Below are 16,928 nucleotides of genomic sequence, written 5' to 3'. Positions count from 1 at the left end.
ATTGAAAAGTGGGGAAATGGCGTTTCAATTATAGCCCAATTCCTTTAGGTCCCTTCGATTTCCTCAAGCACCACTTTACTAGTGGCAAGAGGGATCAAGCCAAGATTCAAATTGAACCGTTTTTCACTCTCGCACATCGCATCTATGGATTAGTTTTTAGATGAAATCACAGGAGAATGAATTTTGGCTATTGATTTAAAAAAAAGTTTAACTAGTTTTCATCCACCCACAAGCTTATATATGTCTACATATGTCTATCTGTAAATTATGTAATAGGATCTAGCAAGTTTCTATAGGGGATCAAATCTTTTGAGGTGTGTGCATGTGTGTGCGTGTCTATCTATATATATATATAGTTTAAATTGCATTTTTGAATACCTAAATGCATTCAATACCTTGAAAATATCCTTGCTAATTAGAATTTATACAAAATTTACAAAAGATATATATAAAATAGTAGGAGTAAATACATAGTTTTTTGTTTAATCATATATATATATATATATGAGGTGAGGTAGCCATTGAGGCCTTGGTCTAATGGTCGTATATGTGGTTGTTGGTGGGAACTACAGGTAGCTAGGTCCTGTTAGCCCTTGGCTCTTTCATTTGCAAAGGAATTGGGTGTGAATTTTGGGTGGTGTATTTGTTGGCGTTGGTTTTGAGGGTAGCCATTTCAAGCGCTTCTCAGTTGGGAGTAGACATGGTGGGTCTCCCTATCCCCTTGGATTGTAGCCGTATTTGAGGGTGTTATGTTGCGACAAAGAGGGCATGATCAAAGAGGAGTTGGTCCGAGGGGAGAAGGAGATCAACACCATGTGGACTAGCAAGATTTAGGGGAGGCTATTAGTCAACATCAGGCTTAATCACTAGGTCAAGTTCACCTCCCCCCTCCTTTTGACTTAATTGAGACACAATTGAGATAACTTACCTTGAGGATGGAACAACTAGTCCAGGCTCGCCATAATGGCTACAATGAATTGATTGCCTTCATGAATTATTTTCGACACAATCAATGGCACATGCTAGATAATCTGGCCTCCCTTTGTCGCGGCTAGAAGATAATTCATGGTCAATAGGACCAACTGGAGGGGAGGATGGTGCATATGTAGGCACATATTCATGAGGCCTTTCATCAACCTTAACTGAATGGGAATGATAGTGATGCCCCTGGTCCAGGTAATGTTGTTGCCTAGTTATGGAGATTGGAGGTTTTTGGGTTATGGGTCTCTTTTGGTTTTTATGTGCAACTTGCATGAAATTGTGTAGTTTTCTTCTAATGTTATCCTATTATTTTTTATTCTCTAGTAGGAATGAGGTCAGCGGCATTTTGTGTGAAAGCTCACCAAGATGTACTCTTCTGAGACTTACTAGAAACATTGTAACTTACAAAAATAATAAAATAAAGAGAGTTAATAATAAACTAGCCTTGATCCATCTTAATCTCGATCTATCAAGTGCCAAGAGGGATCCAATCTCTCGAGGTGAAAACCTCTTTTTTGAGTGAAAAAGTTTAGGAAAGGTTTGCACCTCGAGAGATTTGATCTCTCTCGGTGCTTGATAGACCCAGGTTAAGATGGATCTAGGCTAGCTATATACTATATATATATATATATATATATATATATATATATATATATATATATATATATATAGATATATAGATATATATATATATATATACCTCTTTCTTATTCCCTCTTTCTATCTCACCCCCAAACATACACACTCAATCTTCATATCTATCTCTCTCTCCCTCCCTCTTCATCTCTGCCTCTCTCTCTTCGCCTCCCTTCCCCTCACCTCTCTTTTTCTTGTCCCCCGCTCTCCTCTCTCCCTCACTCTCTCTCCATCTGCCCCTTGTCACTCCCTCTGTCTCTCTACCTTTCTCCTTCGATGTCTTTCTTTTTCCTTCCCTCTCTCCCCCCTCTAACACCATCTCTCTCTCCTTCTCTCTCTTGATTTCTTTCTCTCCCTTTCTCTCCCACTTACCTTTGTCTCTCCCCCCCTCTCTCTATCTATCGCTCTTCCCTCCAACTCTATCACTATCTCCCTCCCTCTCCCATTCTTCCCCCCCCCCCCCCCCCCCCCCCCCCCATCTTTGTGCCTCCCCTTCTCTCTCTCTCTTGCCCTTCTCTCTCTATCTCTCTCCCCTTCTCTTCTCTATCTCCCCTCCTCTCCTCTCTCTACCGGTCCCTTATCACTCTCTCTCTCTCCCTACCTCTATCTCTTTGTCTTTGTTCTTCCCCCCTCTCTCCCCCTCCAACTCCATCTCTCTCTCTCTCTCTCTCTCTCTCCAGCTTTGTCACTATCTCCCTCCATCTCTCTCCCTCCCCCTCTCTTCCATTCACTTTGCTTGATATCATTGTTTTGATCCTTAGTTAAGATGGATCTATGATGGTTCTTACTAATACTATTTGTATTATATAAATTTCACATCCTTAAATTTAAAAGTATTCTCATCTTTAATTTTATTAAAACCTTAATTTAATTTCTATGGGAATATTTTTAGTAGTTGTGAGGACAGAGGGTTTAGATATATCTCAAAACTAATTATAACCTTTTTCCTTTTAGCTTCAATTAGAAAAATGTTATAAAATTAAATTAAAATAAAATATTTTTGTTGTGAAATAAGTTATGGTTTTTGGGAATGTGGTATTGATAAGTGAGGGTATTGTAACAAAGCCTATTTACAAGTTAATAATATCCATGTTAAAGTGAGGGTGAATATCCATGGTTAAGAATATTGTCATATTATTATAAAATATTTTGATTGTGAAATAAGTTATGATTTTTTGGTATGTGGTATTGTTAAGCCATGGTATTAGCCCATGCTATTGTAACAAAGCCTATTCACAAATTCATAATATCAATGGCAAAGTGGGGGAGAATTTATGTGATTAAAAATCTTGTCATATTGTTATAAAATATTTTGATTGTGAAATAAGATATGTGTTTTGGGCATGTCGTATTGATAAGCCATGATATTAGCCCATGGTATTGTAACAAAGCATATTTACCAGCTAATAGTAGTCATGGTAAAGTGGGGATGAATATCCATGGTTAATAATATTTTTGTATTGTTATAAAATATTTTGATTGTGAAATAAGTTATGTTTTTTTGGCATGTGGTATTGTAAGAAAGCCTAATTTTTACAAGTTAATAATATGCATGGTAAAGCGGGGGTGGATATCCATGGTTAAGAGTATTGTCATATTGTTATAAAATATTTTGGTTGTGCAATAAGTTATGGTTTTTGGACTTGTGGTATTGATAAGCTATTGTATTGTAATAAAGCCTATTCACAAGTTAATAAAAAAAATCAAAATATAACAAATTGAATTTTATTGTTTTTATTACTTTCACTTTTTATTATTAATTGAGCCAACATCTAAATGTTTGCACTTATCCCCAATTACTTTTAACTTTTCTATTTTATTTTTTAATTAAGCTGACATTTAGAATCATTTAGATACTTACATTACACCTACAAATCTACTCTATACTGGGTTGTAGAGCGCCTCTCGGCTCAAAGACATTGAAATATTTTATTTATTGTAACAACCCTAGTAAAAATTCATGTAAAAAAATATAAGACCAAGGTCATGTGACACGTATTCCAAACTGAATGTTGGGAAAAACCATAGTAATGGGGATCACTTGTGATTAATTAATGGCTATGGAAATTGGAAAAGGAAATGGCAAAGACCTTGGAAAGGAAAAGTGGTATTAATTGGCATTTTATCTATGAAAATAATGGAAATTAAGAGAAAAGGAAGGTAAAAGGTCACAAGTTGCATGTGAGGAGGAAAATGAAGGAAAATAATGGAAATTGAAGAAAATAGAGGCCTCACTAATACAAAGGCTTATGAGGATCAATTGGTAGGATTTTGTCAGTGTATGAGACTTTTGTCAGTTCATTTTTAGAGCTCTCGATCCATTTTCTCTCTCTCATACTCTTGGACACTTAGATTTTTCTTGGAACACTCTTTGAGGAGTGTACCATACTTGGGACTTGAAGAAAGAAGGCAAAGGAAGAGTAGGGAAGCGCAAAAGGACATCGGGATCAATAACTACAACAAGTATTTTTTGCAAGTACCGAGTTGCATGTATGATTTCCTTCCTATTTTTGGTATGCATGGAACATGCATGTGGTTTCTTGGTTACGATATGTCATTAGCATGGAGGATTGTCTGGATTGGCAGTGGTTTTTCCTAGCCTTTCCAGTTCATGGATAGCCATGGTGTTGTGGGAGTCTTTCCTTTTTTTCTGGTTGGTTCTCATGTTCCTTTGGCTGTGGGTTGAGTTACTAGTTCCTGGAAGCCTTGGTTGGACAAACGCTCTATTGGGATGGGGTATCCTAGGTCAGTTTTGGGGTTAAGATAACGCAAGTTTTGGTATAGTTTTTGTAAATAATGTAAAGTATCCATGATTTGTGGAAGCGGAGCGCGTAGATGAATATGAGTCAGGGTTTAGCCCCTTGTTTTATGTAAATTTTGAGTCGGTTTTAAGATTCACTTGTATGAAAAAGGCTATAGATAGTGAGTATTAGTGAAGAGACAAGTAGATTTAGATGGAGAAGTAGTATGAAGAGGTGATAGTGAGAAAAAGTGGGTAAGATAAGAGAAGAAAGGCTCTACAGCTGAGTGCGTAGAGGCCTAGATAGAGTCTGCAGCTGAGTGTGCGGATCCCTGCAACTGTGTGTGCAGGAAAATTTTGAGTATGTAACCTTGAATTGAAGATGAATAAAGACAGTTTCTGAAGAATTCTTGCACATTTATGTTTATCTCAGTTTCTATCAATGTTATATGTTGTCGATGAATGATGCGTTTTATGGAATATTAATTGAACGTTACATGATTCTCTTGAATAAGTGTTAATGATGTATGAAATGCATGTATAAGTACTTTCACGAAGACTCTGATGAGTTCTTTGATGTTTATTAATAACTTAAGTAGATCTGTGCAAGCCCTAATTTAGGACTTCTCTCTGATGTGCATAAGTAGAAAAATTGACTGTTAAGGGTCTACAAGGACTAATCGTATACTTTCGCGAAGGTTTGAAGGTTGTTTGACAGAGTTGCAACAATGAGCCCTAAGAATGTATCGATCTACGCGGAGATATATCTGAGGCACTTGAAGACATCACACTAGCCTCTGGATGCAGAAACTTGGTTCTTGCATCCTGCCATACTGCTTCGGGTCCGACTGCAGCCTGTGCTATGCAGGTTGTTGCCAAAAGGGCCAGTAGTGTGGTTTTTTTGGTTGGCACAACTAACTCTGAAACTGGGTCAGGACTCCCTAAGACAACAAATGGTTCTGTTGCCAGGACCAGGATCTGCTTGAAAGAGATGTGTGATGTCACATCATTGGAATATAACCAAGAAATAAATTACAAAGTGGTTGTATCGGAAGATTCACGAGTTCACGGCGCAAGAAAATGAGAATCTGAACCTGTCAAAGGAATAGTGGATGAACAAGTATCTGTGTATACAGAGATACACGAGATCTTCTTCTACACTTTTCCCATTGAACTGTATGAGTAGTTAGCTAAATAAACAGAAATTCAAGGAAGTGGAAGCTTGATAGTCCTATAGTGTGGACTCTAGAATTAGTGTGACTGCTAGAAACCTCTGAAAACAAGATCTCACGGCCTATTGATGATTGGATCAATCGACTTCTGGGAGGGTTTGTTAAAAAAAATTTAGTTGATACCTCAGTCAGCTATAGTGAAGCGGAGCGATAAATTTTCAAAGGGTCACAAGGTAAGTATTTAAGATCATTGAATACTTGGATTAAAATGCTATTATGTGAAAAATGGGTGATGCCTTTACCTTAATGTTAAGAGCTACACGAAGTGAACATTTCTTTAGAAAGGGGGAAGGATCAAGACCAAAGTATAGTCCTTTGATTGGACCTCCTCCAAGTGATGGCGAAGGGGCAGAACAAACTCCACTGTGAAGCACTGTTCAGCTAATCAATTAGCGGATTCCTCGAGTAAATCATCTATCCACTCCACCTCCACCACATAGACCTTCGCCCACACCTCCACCTCCACCACCACCATTCAACATGGTGAATGCAATAAAGTTGTCAATTTTCAAGGGCATTGGAGTGAAGATACAGAGCAGTTTTGGTTTGTTGCGAATATTGTGTGGACAACATAATAGATTACTAATGACAATATAAAGAGGGCACAGTTGGTTACTGCTCTGCAGGATCATGCACCAACTTGGTATATTAAGTATTGTTCTGATAATCCTCTTGCATCGCTAGTAGATACTAAGGCGGATTTAAACAAGGAGTTTAGTAAGCCTAAGTTTGACTCACATTCAGTAATTGGATTCAAAGAAATCATGATGAGGGTTGATGAGATGCCCTGGGAATTAGGTTAAAGGTTGAAGTGTCAGATTCAAGAAGCTAACATGCAACTCATAGATAGTCAACATTGTGAATGGTTTGTAGCTTCGCTTCTGCCCCACCTTAGAATTTCTCTGCCACAAAAGAATATAGGAATGGAGGTAGAAGCCTTGGAAATTGCGATGAGGTTACATGCATCATCTATTCAAAATGCCACCTTGGGGGTACAAAAAATCCACTCTCAGTTACAGAGACTACAACTAGAATTACAGAGTTTGAAGAAAGACAAGGAGACTAAATCAGAAGTACACGCAGAAGTCCGGTGTTTGAAGTGCAAGGTCCAATGGCACGATAAAGACCACTATCCCATGTACGTGCATTATATTACACGAGGGGGACCAATTCCCCTGAAGCTAGAAGCACCAACAGGACCGAGTGTGGGGGCTGCGATATGGTGTGCTATTTATCAGGTTGTTGGACAACATGCAACAAATAATTTTCATTTACTTCAAAAGTTCGTCTAGACACCTCAACAGTTGTTCTGTAACTTCTACAAATTTGTGGGCCATGATGAGCGCCACTTTCAAAGCTATGAGCTGATGACAGAAAGAACACCTATGTTTTGGATGCAAGCAGAAACTCGGCCTCCAAATTAGGGCGTTGAAGGAGCACGCGGAGGTTATTAGGGTCGAGGATGAGGCCACAGAGGAGGAGGACTTCGTACAGGCCACAGTTAGATTATTTGCTACAACTGTGGACAGCCAGGGCACTACGTGCAAGAGTGTCGAAACCCCACACACCTGTCATGTCAATACTGCAGACAGTTTGACCATACTATAGAAGAGTGCCTAGTGATGATAGCTAAAATGCAAGAGAAGAAAGCACAACCTTAGTAGCCTATGCAAGACTTACAGATGATGAGAGTTGAGCCCCGCAAGGAGGATCAAAGCATGAATATAGTGATGATAAGTGGAATAATGACTGACGATGATGAAGGTAAGAAATCTAAAGAGGACGGATAGGTTTGCGAGGCCCTAGAGAAGGAAGTTGGCTTTGATCTAAATCCCACTAAGGAAACATTTATGGAGGCCAATAGGAGCTTCAATGAGGCCTCCACCTCAGGAATCCAGGACAAGATGCAAGAAATTGGTGTGCTTTCAAAAGTTGATCCCTCTGTACTCACTACATTTTTGGAGACCTGCTTAAAATTGTTGAATGATAGAAAATTTATGGAAGGCCAGTAGGAATTAAAAAACAAATGCACCAGCAAAGAGAAGGTCCCTAATGGGCACTATGTGGTCAAAAAAATTGGCAAACATAAGGCACGAATGAGGAGCAAGATGAGGCTCACTGCGCAGATAGGTGATTATGAGATGGACCATGTCATCTTGGATCTGGGGTCCGATGTGAACATATTACCAAAACAAACATGGGAAAGAATGGAGATACATGTGCTACAATGGTCTCTGATTTAGCTCAGAATGGCGAACCGGAAAAAAATCATCCCCATGGGATGATTATGTGGAATAACAGTTGATATAGAAGGTGCGAGTGTGATGGCCGACTTTAAGGTTATAGAAATCGTTGATGACAGTAATCTATACCCCGCGCTCCTGGGAATTGTTTGGGCCATTGGTATGAATGGGGTCATTAATTTGAAGAAGAGGAAAATGTCATTTGAAAGAAAATCACTTCGGGTTGTAGTACCGTTGGACCCTGTAGAAGGGGCACGATATACTAAACCAATCCACGATTATGAAGAAAGTGAAGATGAACTGGATCAAATCTACAAAATAACAACGTGAGATTAGGAATGGATCAATCCGATGGCATATGGGAGGATTGCATGGGATCGGGAGAGTTCCAACATCTCTGATTTAGACGAGGAGTTAGAACATTGGCAAAATCGCTTGCATGAATTGTCTACATTGTGATGCAATATGATGACGAAGTCACTGTGCTGTGTTTTGTCAAAGGTAAGGAAATTACTGTATTATGATGGCTTAACTAATGTTGATATGTTTTTGGATGAATTTGAGTGTGAAGTCCCTTAGGGTCATTTCTTCCAACCATTAGAGTTAGCACTATGCACTATGCTTGCACGATGGTGGGGTACGCATAAGGATAGTTTTGCTGGATGGAGAGATTACAAAAGAATGATGAAGTTGCAGTTTGGGTGTGTTAACACCAGAATGGCTGAGAAATATAATGGAAGGGATGATCCAAATGATCAACTAGAAAAATGGACTAAAGCATGGGGGACGGAACCACACCCAAAGTGGGTACACATATTTTTCCATACTTTGGATACAATTCCCATGAATTGGTATCTGGAAACGGAGCTCCGCCATGGCACCACAAAATGGGATATATTGAAGGAAGGGTTCTTATTGAAATTTAGCTTTGAAGATGGATTTTCAAACATCAATGAAGAACTACAAGAGATTAAGGCGGTTATCTTCAGAACACCGAAGGAACCTATGGAATGGACCCAACCAGATTGGAGCACCCAGCCACTCCATGTGCTCGAATGCTATAATGTGAGCGCTGAAGAGGAGGATGAAGATCAGAGAAACATTAATATTCCAAGGCAGAAGGGCATTGCGAGGTTGAAGGCCCACAAATAGAAAACCTAGACATCTCTGCGCCATTGAAGATAAAGCAGGTAAACGTTGGCATTGAAGCAAAACCAGAATTTGCAAATATTGGAGATTATTGGGACAACGCTACCGTGGATAAAGTTGCTAAGTTACTCCGCGAATACCAAGATCTCTTCCATACTAAGTTTTCAAATTTGAAGGGAATATTTGGCGATATGGGCATTATGAAGATCACTCTGAAGCTGGATGCGAAGCTTATTAAATAGAGTTCATATCGCATTAACCCTAAATACAAGGAAAAGGTTCGCCAAGAGTTGGATAAGATACTAGAGGTGGGCATCATAGAACCCGTTGAAGAATTTGATTGGGTGAGCCCGACAGTGGTTCAGGAGAAGAAAAAAAGGTGAAATAATGATTTACATAGATCTACAGAAGCTTAATGATGCGTGTGTCCACAACCCATTCCCAATTTCGTTTACAGATGAAGTGTTAGACAATATTGGAGGCTAGGAGGCCTATTCTTTTACCTATGGATTTTCTGGGTATCATCAGATTAAGATCGTTCCCGAGGATAGGAGCAAAAAGACCTTCGTGATAGAGTGGGGTTTTGTTTAGTACACTGTGATGCCGTTTGAACTCAAGAATGCGCCCGCAATATTTTCCCACATAGTCATAGCGGCATTCAAGGAGATTTTGCGTGCAGGTCTATGGTGGCCTACCTTGCACAAGGGTTCCAAGGCATATTGTAACACATGTGATGCATGTCAAAGAACTCACAAACCATCACGAGCAGATGAGTTGCCACTACATCCTCAATTATCTTTGTATCCCTTTGAGAAATTGGCGATTGTTTTTATTCGGCCAATTCAGCGCCCTGAAAGAAAATGGGCACGCGCTATATCATCACCGCAACTGAATATATAACCAGATGGGTGGAAGAAAAACTGGTTAAGGATTGTACAGGGGCTATGATAGCAAAGTTCTTGTTTGAGTATTTCTTAACTAGATTTGGCTGCTCGAAAGTGTTGATGAGTGATAGAGGTATGCACTTTCTAAATGAAACGATCAGCACGTTGACTGGAGAATTCCAAGTCTACCATCAGAAGAGTACACTGTATCACCCGTAGGCTAGTGGAACTGTTGAAGCCTTTAATAAGATTCTAGAGAATGTGCTAACGAAGATCTGCAATGCATAGCAGAATGACTGGGATGTGTGCGTACCTACAGTACTATGGGCTTATAGGACTACTTGTAAGAAGCTGACTTGGAAAACACCATTCATATTAACGCATGGTGTTGAAGATGATGGGGTCAAAGCTATAATGCCAATGGAGTACATTGTGCATAGTTTTCGCATAATAGCGTTGATGGATATGGTGGATCGAAAGGCCTTGGAGGAATGGCTCGCATAGCTGATGGAGTTCGAAGAGGATCGATTTTTTGCAAGATTTCATCAACAAGTATGGAAGGAACAAGAAAAAGTGTGGCATGATCGCCATAATCGCCATATCAAGCTCCGCATATTCAAGGTAAACGATCTTATCTTGTTATATGATACTAAATTCACTAAATTTCTGGGTAAATTCCAGATGCACTGGTTAGGGCCATATATTGTCAAAGAAATTGCAAATGGAGGCATAGTTCATCTCGCGAAGTCGAATGGGTAACCCTTCCTGCGAATATTAAATGGGAGAAGGTCAAAATTGTATACAAGTGATCCTGCACAATGACTATATGACAGCTGGAGAGTCTTAGTGCTCCAGTTAATTGCAAGGGAGCGCGGGACTATAAACTACATTATTGGGTTTTGAGGACAACAGCTAGCAGGCTAAATGGAGAATAACGAAGAGGAAAACTCAGAAGTTGTGCCATGGGGGAAGATGTCACGCAATGCAGCAAGAAAATGACCATTGGAGTTACTGTTCATGACTTGACGGCCAAAAGACAGATAAGTGGAGTGGGTTGGTAGCATTTAAGGAAAAAATATTTGAAGGTATGCCACCAAAACAACATTTATTGTCAGAAATTAGGGGCAACAGTCGTATTTGAATTCAAACCCCCCTATAAATTATGTGTGCCAGTCCAAAAGAGAACATTTTATGCTCTAAGAGTTGTTAGTGAATTCCGCTGTCTATTTCCCATGAGCCGAGCATTTTGGGAAGAATTCATGTCACAAACAAACATTTCTCCTGAAGTTCGTGAGTTGTTTATGGAGATAATGACTACTTCAAACCCCATCGAAGCCCTGAGTTCGGAAGCAACTCTGTCTGATGCACCAAGACCAGAATTATCAAGTGTAGAGGCTACACCTACGGTGCCCACAGCACCGAGGTCTCCTAGGCTGAAATAGACCATGAAAAAAGACAAGCAACCTGTAATGAAGGAGAAGAAACCCATAGCAAAGGAAAAGAAGAAAAATCTAGTGCTGGTATGCACATCCCCCAGGAAGCATACCGAAACATAGAAGCAAATGAAAGATAAGCAACCGGAGAAAGTAGTGGACCTAGAGACGGAAGAAGCCTAGGGAAAAGAAGATATTGATGCTGAAGGAGCGGAAGCCATAACAAGGCTATGCAAGTATATCCCTCCATGGAAGGGAAAAGAAAAGGTCACGAAGGACTTGGATGCTGAGAAATTTACAATATCCACACCCCTACTACTTGAGTAAGTCCCTTTTGAAGGCCCTCGGCTCGCAAGGGTCTCGTTGTTAAAAATGGAGGATTGGGACCTCGTCGACTATGCTAAGTTCCCACACTTGGAGACAGAAAAATATATGAGGGGGGTTTATTATGAAGAAACAAGTGTTACAATGCTGGAAATGGAGGAATGGGTCCGTGGTGTCGAGCAATCATGGTTGCTCAATTTGCTATGGGTGCCACATTACGACCGTGCCCGCATTAATACAATATGTGTGCGCCAGCTACTCACATTGGTGCATGATGAATGTTTATGGCTCAAAGGGCATATCCCCATTACAGACATGCTAATTCATAGAATCACACACTTGACTTATAAGGGCGCGAACCTGGTTAAGGAGTTTGGCAGAATGACTGGGGAAAAAGACCTTCCAGAAAGGATGAAGAGGGATTATGACCTCCTTAAGAAGTCACGAGGGTATTCCATTATTTCCACAACAGACCAGACAATTCAATTGGCTATCCAAATTTTAGCAGGGAAGGTGATGAGAAAATGGCGCATGAACGAAGTCTGGTGCCTGTAGTTTCCCTTGCTGCACAGTGCGCGAAAGGCATCCAATTTAATTGGGAAAGATACCTGTGTCAAGATTTCCTAGTGAACTGTCGAGAGGGCCAGGATGAAACCAAGTTGTTTCACTATGCTTGGTTGTTGTTGTCAATTGTGCTCATTGCATGGGAATTACCAGAGGATAGCCAATTTCCTCTGCTCGAGGAAGGATTGGTGGAGGCAGCGCAATTTTCTTCCTTATGGTCTATAAAGGATGTCACACAGATTGCAAATATGAATATATTTTGGGTTCTTATGGAAATGAATCTCCCCATTGCCATCAATCAGCGTCTAAGGTTGTCCCTAACCTTGTTCACATAGTTGTCAGCCTATGTGACATTCAAGGATGACTTCCACAGAGTCTATATCCAAGCATGGAAGGATCCAAAGTAGAAATGGCACCAATGTCCCTATTTGGTGTCAAAACTGGATGTGCAGGAGATTGTATCGAAATGGCCTGCAAAGTGGCACGCCCCATCAGACTTAGCTGCTGGACCAAGAATTGGTGCGGAAAGTTCTTCTGCACAGAAATGCAAGGAGGCTGCTAAGAAGGCTGCGCATACCCTAGCAGAACAGAAAAACAAGGAAGTCATAAAAAAGGCTCGCGTGGAGAAAGAACGTGATGTTAAGGACCAAATAGAAGAAGAACAATGCAAGTCACAGAAAGGTGACAAGTCACCTTTGCTGGAGACGGGGGAAGAAGAGCTTTCATGACAAGTTAGCAGTAGAGATGAGGGGTAGAGCAACCCATTTATTTTGAAAATATGTGGTAAGGAGCAGCAAGGTGGAAGATGGAAGAAGCAGAAATCTGATAGAACCCAGGTTGATCCCATGGTATTAACAGAGGGCGATCTGGATGGGATGAAATTCGGGACATCACCACAGAATTGCTGCAGCAGTTTGAGCAACAATACATGCAGACATTGGGGGGTGTTTAGAAGGATCTGCAAGAGTTGCAACTCCAAGCTACCAGAATCTAGGAAGATGTTGGGAAGATGAGTGATGCACAAGCCAGTCTAGCATGAGGAAAGAATACAGTCACGGAGATGGCCTGGCCATAGGATGTGAGAGTCTTCCCTTTTCCTGAAGGGTCAGTCCGCGTCGAAACAGATGAATAGTGCACACTGCTTCACAAAGTCACGAACATGGGACTGAACCTTGTTGTGTTATCCCTTGAATCTCTACATGCATTACTATGGGGAGTTGTGGAAGATCTCAAGATCAGAGACAACGGGCACTCTCTTCTGTCAGTGAGATTAAAGTCAACAATCAGAAACTGTTCACTAAAAAGATGTAGGCTCTGAAGGAAAACGAGGTGTTATAGGTGCATAGTTCGTGGCTAGAGTTAGCAGTTACAGAGGCATGTAAGACAGTGCCTAACCTTCACATCTTGAAGCATGCACAGCCAGAAACCAAAATTAGAAAACTCACTGCGAGCATGCAGGAGACTAAAGTAGAGGTTGGACGAGTCACGTTCAAGTTCAACATGAATATTACAAAGTTGCAGTTAAAGTTGCAACCCACAACTCCGCTTGAGGTCCGGGAGCAGCGTGGAGTTGCGATAAAGGAAGGCATGCTACCTTGGATGCCAAAGTCACTCACTGTGCGATACTATTTGAGCAGGCTATGGAGCTAGTGACCAATCTACAGGAGGATCCGAACCTGCAGAAATTGAACACAAAGCTAAGGGAGCTATAATGCTAATATGATGAGGCCAGGATGACTGCATGCTCCTTAGCACTAGCACAATTCCTTGCGAAGTTACAAGAAGGAAAATTGTTGCTGGCACAGGTGGAGGAAGCATAGAAGAAGGAGGCCTTGCTAAAGGCTAGGTTGCAGCCTTGGTTGGAGGAGGCCTATCAAGTCCTGAATACCATTCAAGATAAGATTAAAGGAATAAAACATAAACAACAAATGATGAGGTTGGTCGTAGAAGGACTAGCCATGGGCAAATTGGTCGAGGAAGTTCAGCAGGGAGCAATGCAAAGAACTGCCAAAGTTACAGTGGTCCAAGTGGAGTTGTGGGATCTTTTCAGTAAGATCACAGTGCCAACAGAGTGTCTCGAGGGTGAGTCACGATCTTTTTTTTGGGGGCCTATTGGGATGGGGTCCCTATTTGGTAAATTTAGAGTGTCCTAAATTGGTATATTAATTGTCAATCTGGGAGTTGTAAATTACTGAAGTGTGGCGCACTATATGTGCAAGATAACCTATTTCTTACTTTTTGTCATTTTTGATTTAGTTTGTTTTTGGGTTTATCGTCGTTGATTCCCTAATGTGAGATGGCATTTCTAAAAGACAAGTATGGATATAAATGTTCAAGGCAATGATGTTCTTTAAAATGATTTCCAAAACTTCAAACTTTTCAAAAAGGTTTTAAAACATGCAATGCAGTGATGAAATTAATTCCTAAAAGAAAATGAAAATGTGCCACTATTCTAATTAAAAAAACAGTGAACTGTTGATCATGAAACCCATTATCCTTGCTGCTGTCTTAATACAAAAGAAACTGAATTGAAAGAAATCCAAAAATTGTAAGCAAAGTAAGCTAAAATCAAATTACATCAACTCATATTCTGACCCCTCACCACTAGTCTCGCTATGGCTTTCGGAGGTAATCATAAACAACTTGAGCAATCTAATATCTAATTTGCAGAAAAATAAACTAATATCAAATTACACACTCATGCTTCAATCCCTTACCATTAGTCTCGTTGTGGCTTTCGGAGGTAATTGAAAATGACATGAGCAATTCAATAGCTAACTTGCAGAAAGATAAACTAATATCAAACTACACACTCATACTTCAATCCCTCACCATTAGTCTCACTATGGCTTTCGGAGGTAACTGAAAATGACATGAAAAATTCAATATCTGATCTAACTAATAAAGAAAATGAACAAAACTGAAATAATTAAAACAATGCTGGAATTAAGAACTAGGAAAAATTAATCAGTAGAAGGACAAGAATGATTCCGTGTCATTAGTCATTGTAAAACTATGTGCAAATTCCCAGGCTGCCTACTGTAATCTGGAACAAAGACACTGATCAGTTAACAGCAGTATAAATCATGAAAAATTATGGACAGAAATAAAGCGTTAATACCATAAGAAATGTAATATATACAGTGAATAATTATGGCATCATGAACGTAAAGTAACACAACGTGAAAATGTACAACAGTATGAAACAAAACCTCTGTGTGTACAGGGGCCCTCTGCACAACCTTGGGCAATCAGCTATCAACCACGAATTGTGCTTATAAACAGAGTCTTCTCATTTATTCAAAATGCAGTCATAACAAAGAAATAATGTCACGGCACAGTGGGCTCGTTAACAGTCAAAATTACATTACAAAAGCTAACTATTATGCGTATGGGAATGCATTATTTATAACAGAAGATGACATAACTAATTTCCTAAAAACAGCGCTGATAGAGGACACGTGAACATCGACGTCCAGGGATCTAGCATTATGGCTGCTGTGGTGATTAAATCTATTGAGGGTGGTTGTTGGATTCGCCTTATGGAGCAGTCCACAGGTGTTGATATGTCCCCAGAGATCTAGGAATGGCCACACAAGTCTTCACGTGGTGAAAAACAGAGTCCTGCTACCATAAGACTCTTCTATTGACCACTACTTGACCCCCGTTGAATATGGCCTCCTTTGATGAATTTGACTGAGCCAATAAGACTCGTCCCATGTCCACGTCATTTCCAACTTACCCATGTGGCTCGATTTTCCTGAAGACACCTGCAATATAGGCTTTAACAAAAAGGTTACGGAAAGTTGAACTGGATGCAGAAAGTGACAAGATTCCGCAGCTCAATGAGCAAAAATCTAATTCAAATAGCAGACACAAAACATAGTTAGGAAACCACTTTATATGCTCTTTTAAACTAATATGCAATGATGTTGATAGCTTAGGAGGTCCAGGTAAATGGAAAAAGTCTAGAAAGTTGTATAGGAAAGATGCAAGTTTGGGACTCAACATACCCCCACTGTGAAGGTGTTGCATGTCCCCATGCAGCCAAAATTTTGATCATCCTCCCTTTAGTGCATGTGCTCTAAAGCTTTTGCCAGTACATCCAGTCCTCTTCTCATCTTCCTTGGTACTGCTACCATCCTGGGCTTCCTCATCAAGCATCTGAATTTGAGACTGATCAATTCCCTACTCAACTTCCTACACTTTTTCTTTAATTTCCTGTTATTTTTCTGCCATAGTCCTAGATGTAACATAGTTTTGTCATGAATGATCTTGTCCAATCTGCTTTTCTCCTTTAATGCTTCATTTTCATTTTTAATATGTCTATTTAAAACCTCCAATTCAAAGACTTCTTGTTTCAATGATTGGACTAGAGATTCTTGTGCTGTGTGAGGCTAAGTGGATGACGTGCTTGGGCCTGCAGCTGTCTTCTCTAAGGATTCTATGTAATCGTACATCTCCTGCTGATTTGGGTCTACCTCGAGTGTAGCCTTCCTTGAGCTGACCCCAAAATCCTCTTGAGGGGGACTAATTTCAAACTCTGACTGAGAAGGACTCATGTCAATAGCTGGCTATGAAATGGAAGTATGGTGTGGGCTACGGTCAGGAGAGGTTGCTGAAGGCTTTTCTGGGGTTTCCTCCCCCATATCAATAAAGTGGGGCCCTTTGGTTTTTACTGTCTTTGATTTCCCCTTAAGCCTAGAGCTTCTTCTCACATGCTGTGGACTAGTATCTTCCTC

This window comes from Pinus tabuliformis, chromosome 7 (genome assembly GCF_031772625.1).
Source record: "Pinus tabuliformis cultivar Carrire ecotype Pingquan chromosome 7, CPIR1, whole genome shotgun sequence".
NCBI classification, from domain to species: Eukaryota; Viridiplantae; Streptophyta; class Pinopsida; order Pinales; family Pinaceae; genus Pinus; species Pinus tabuliformis.
This window is presented reverse-complemented; position numbering follows the sequence as displayed.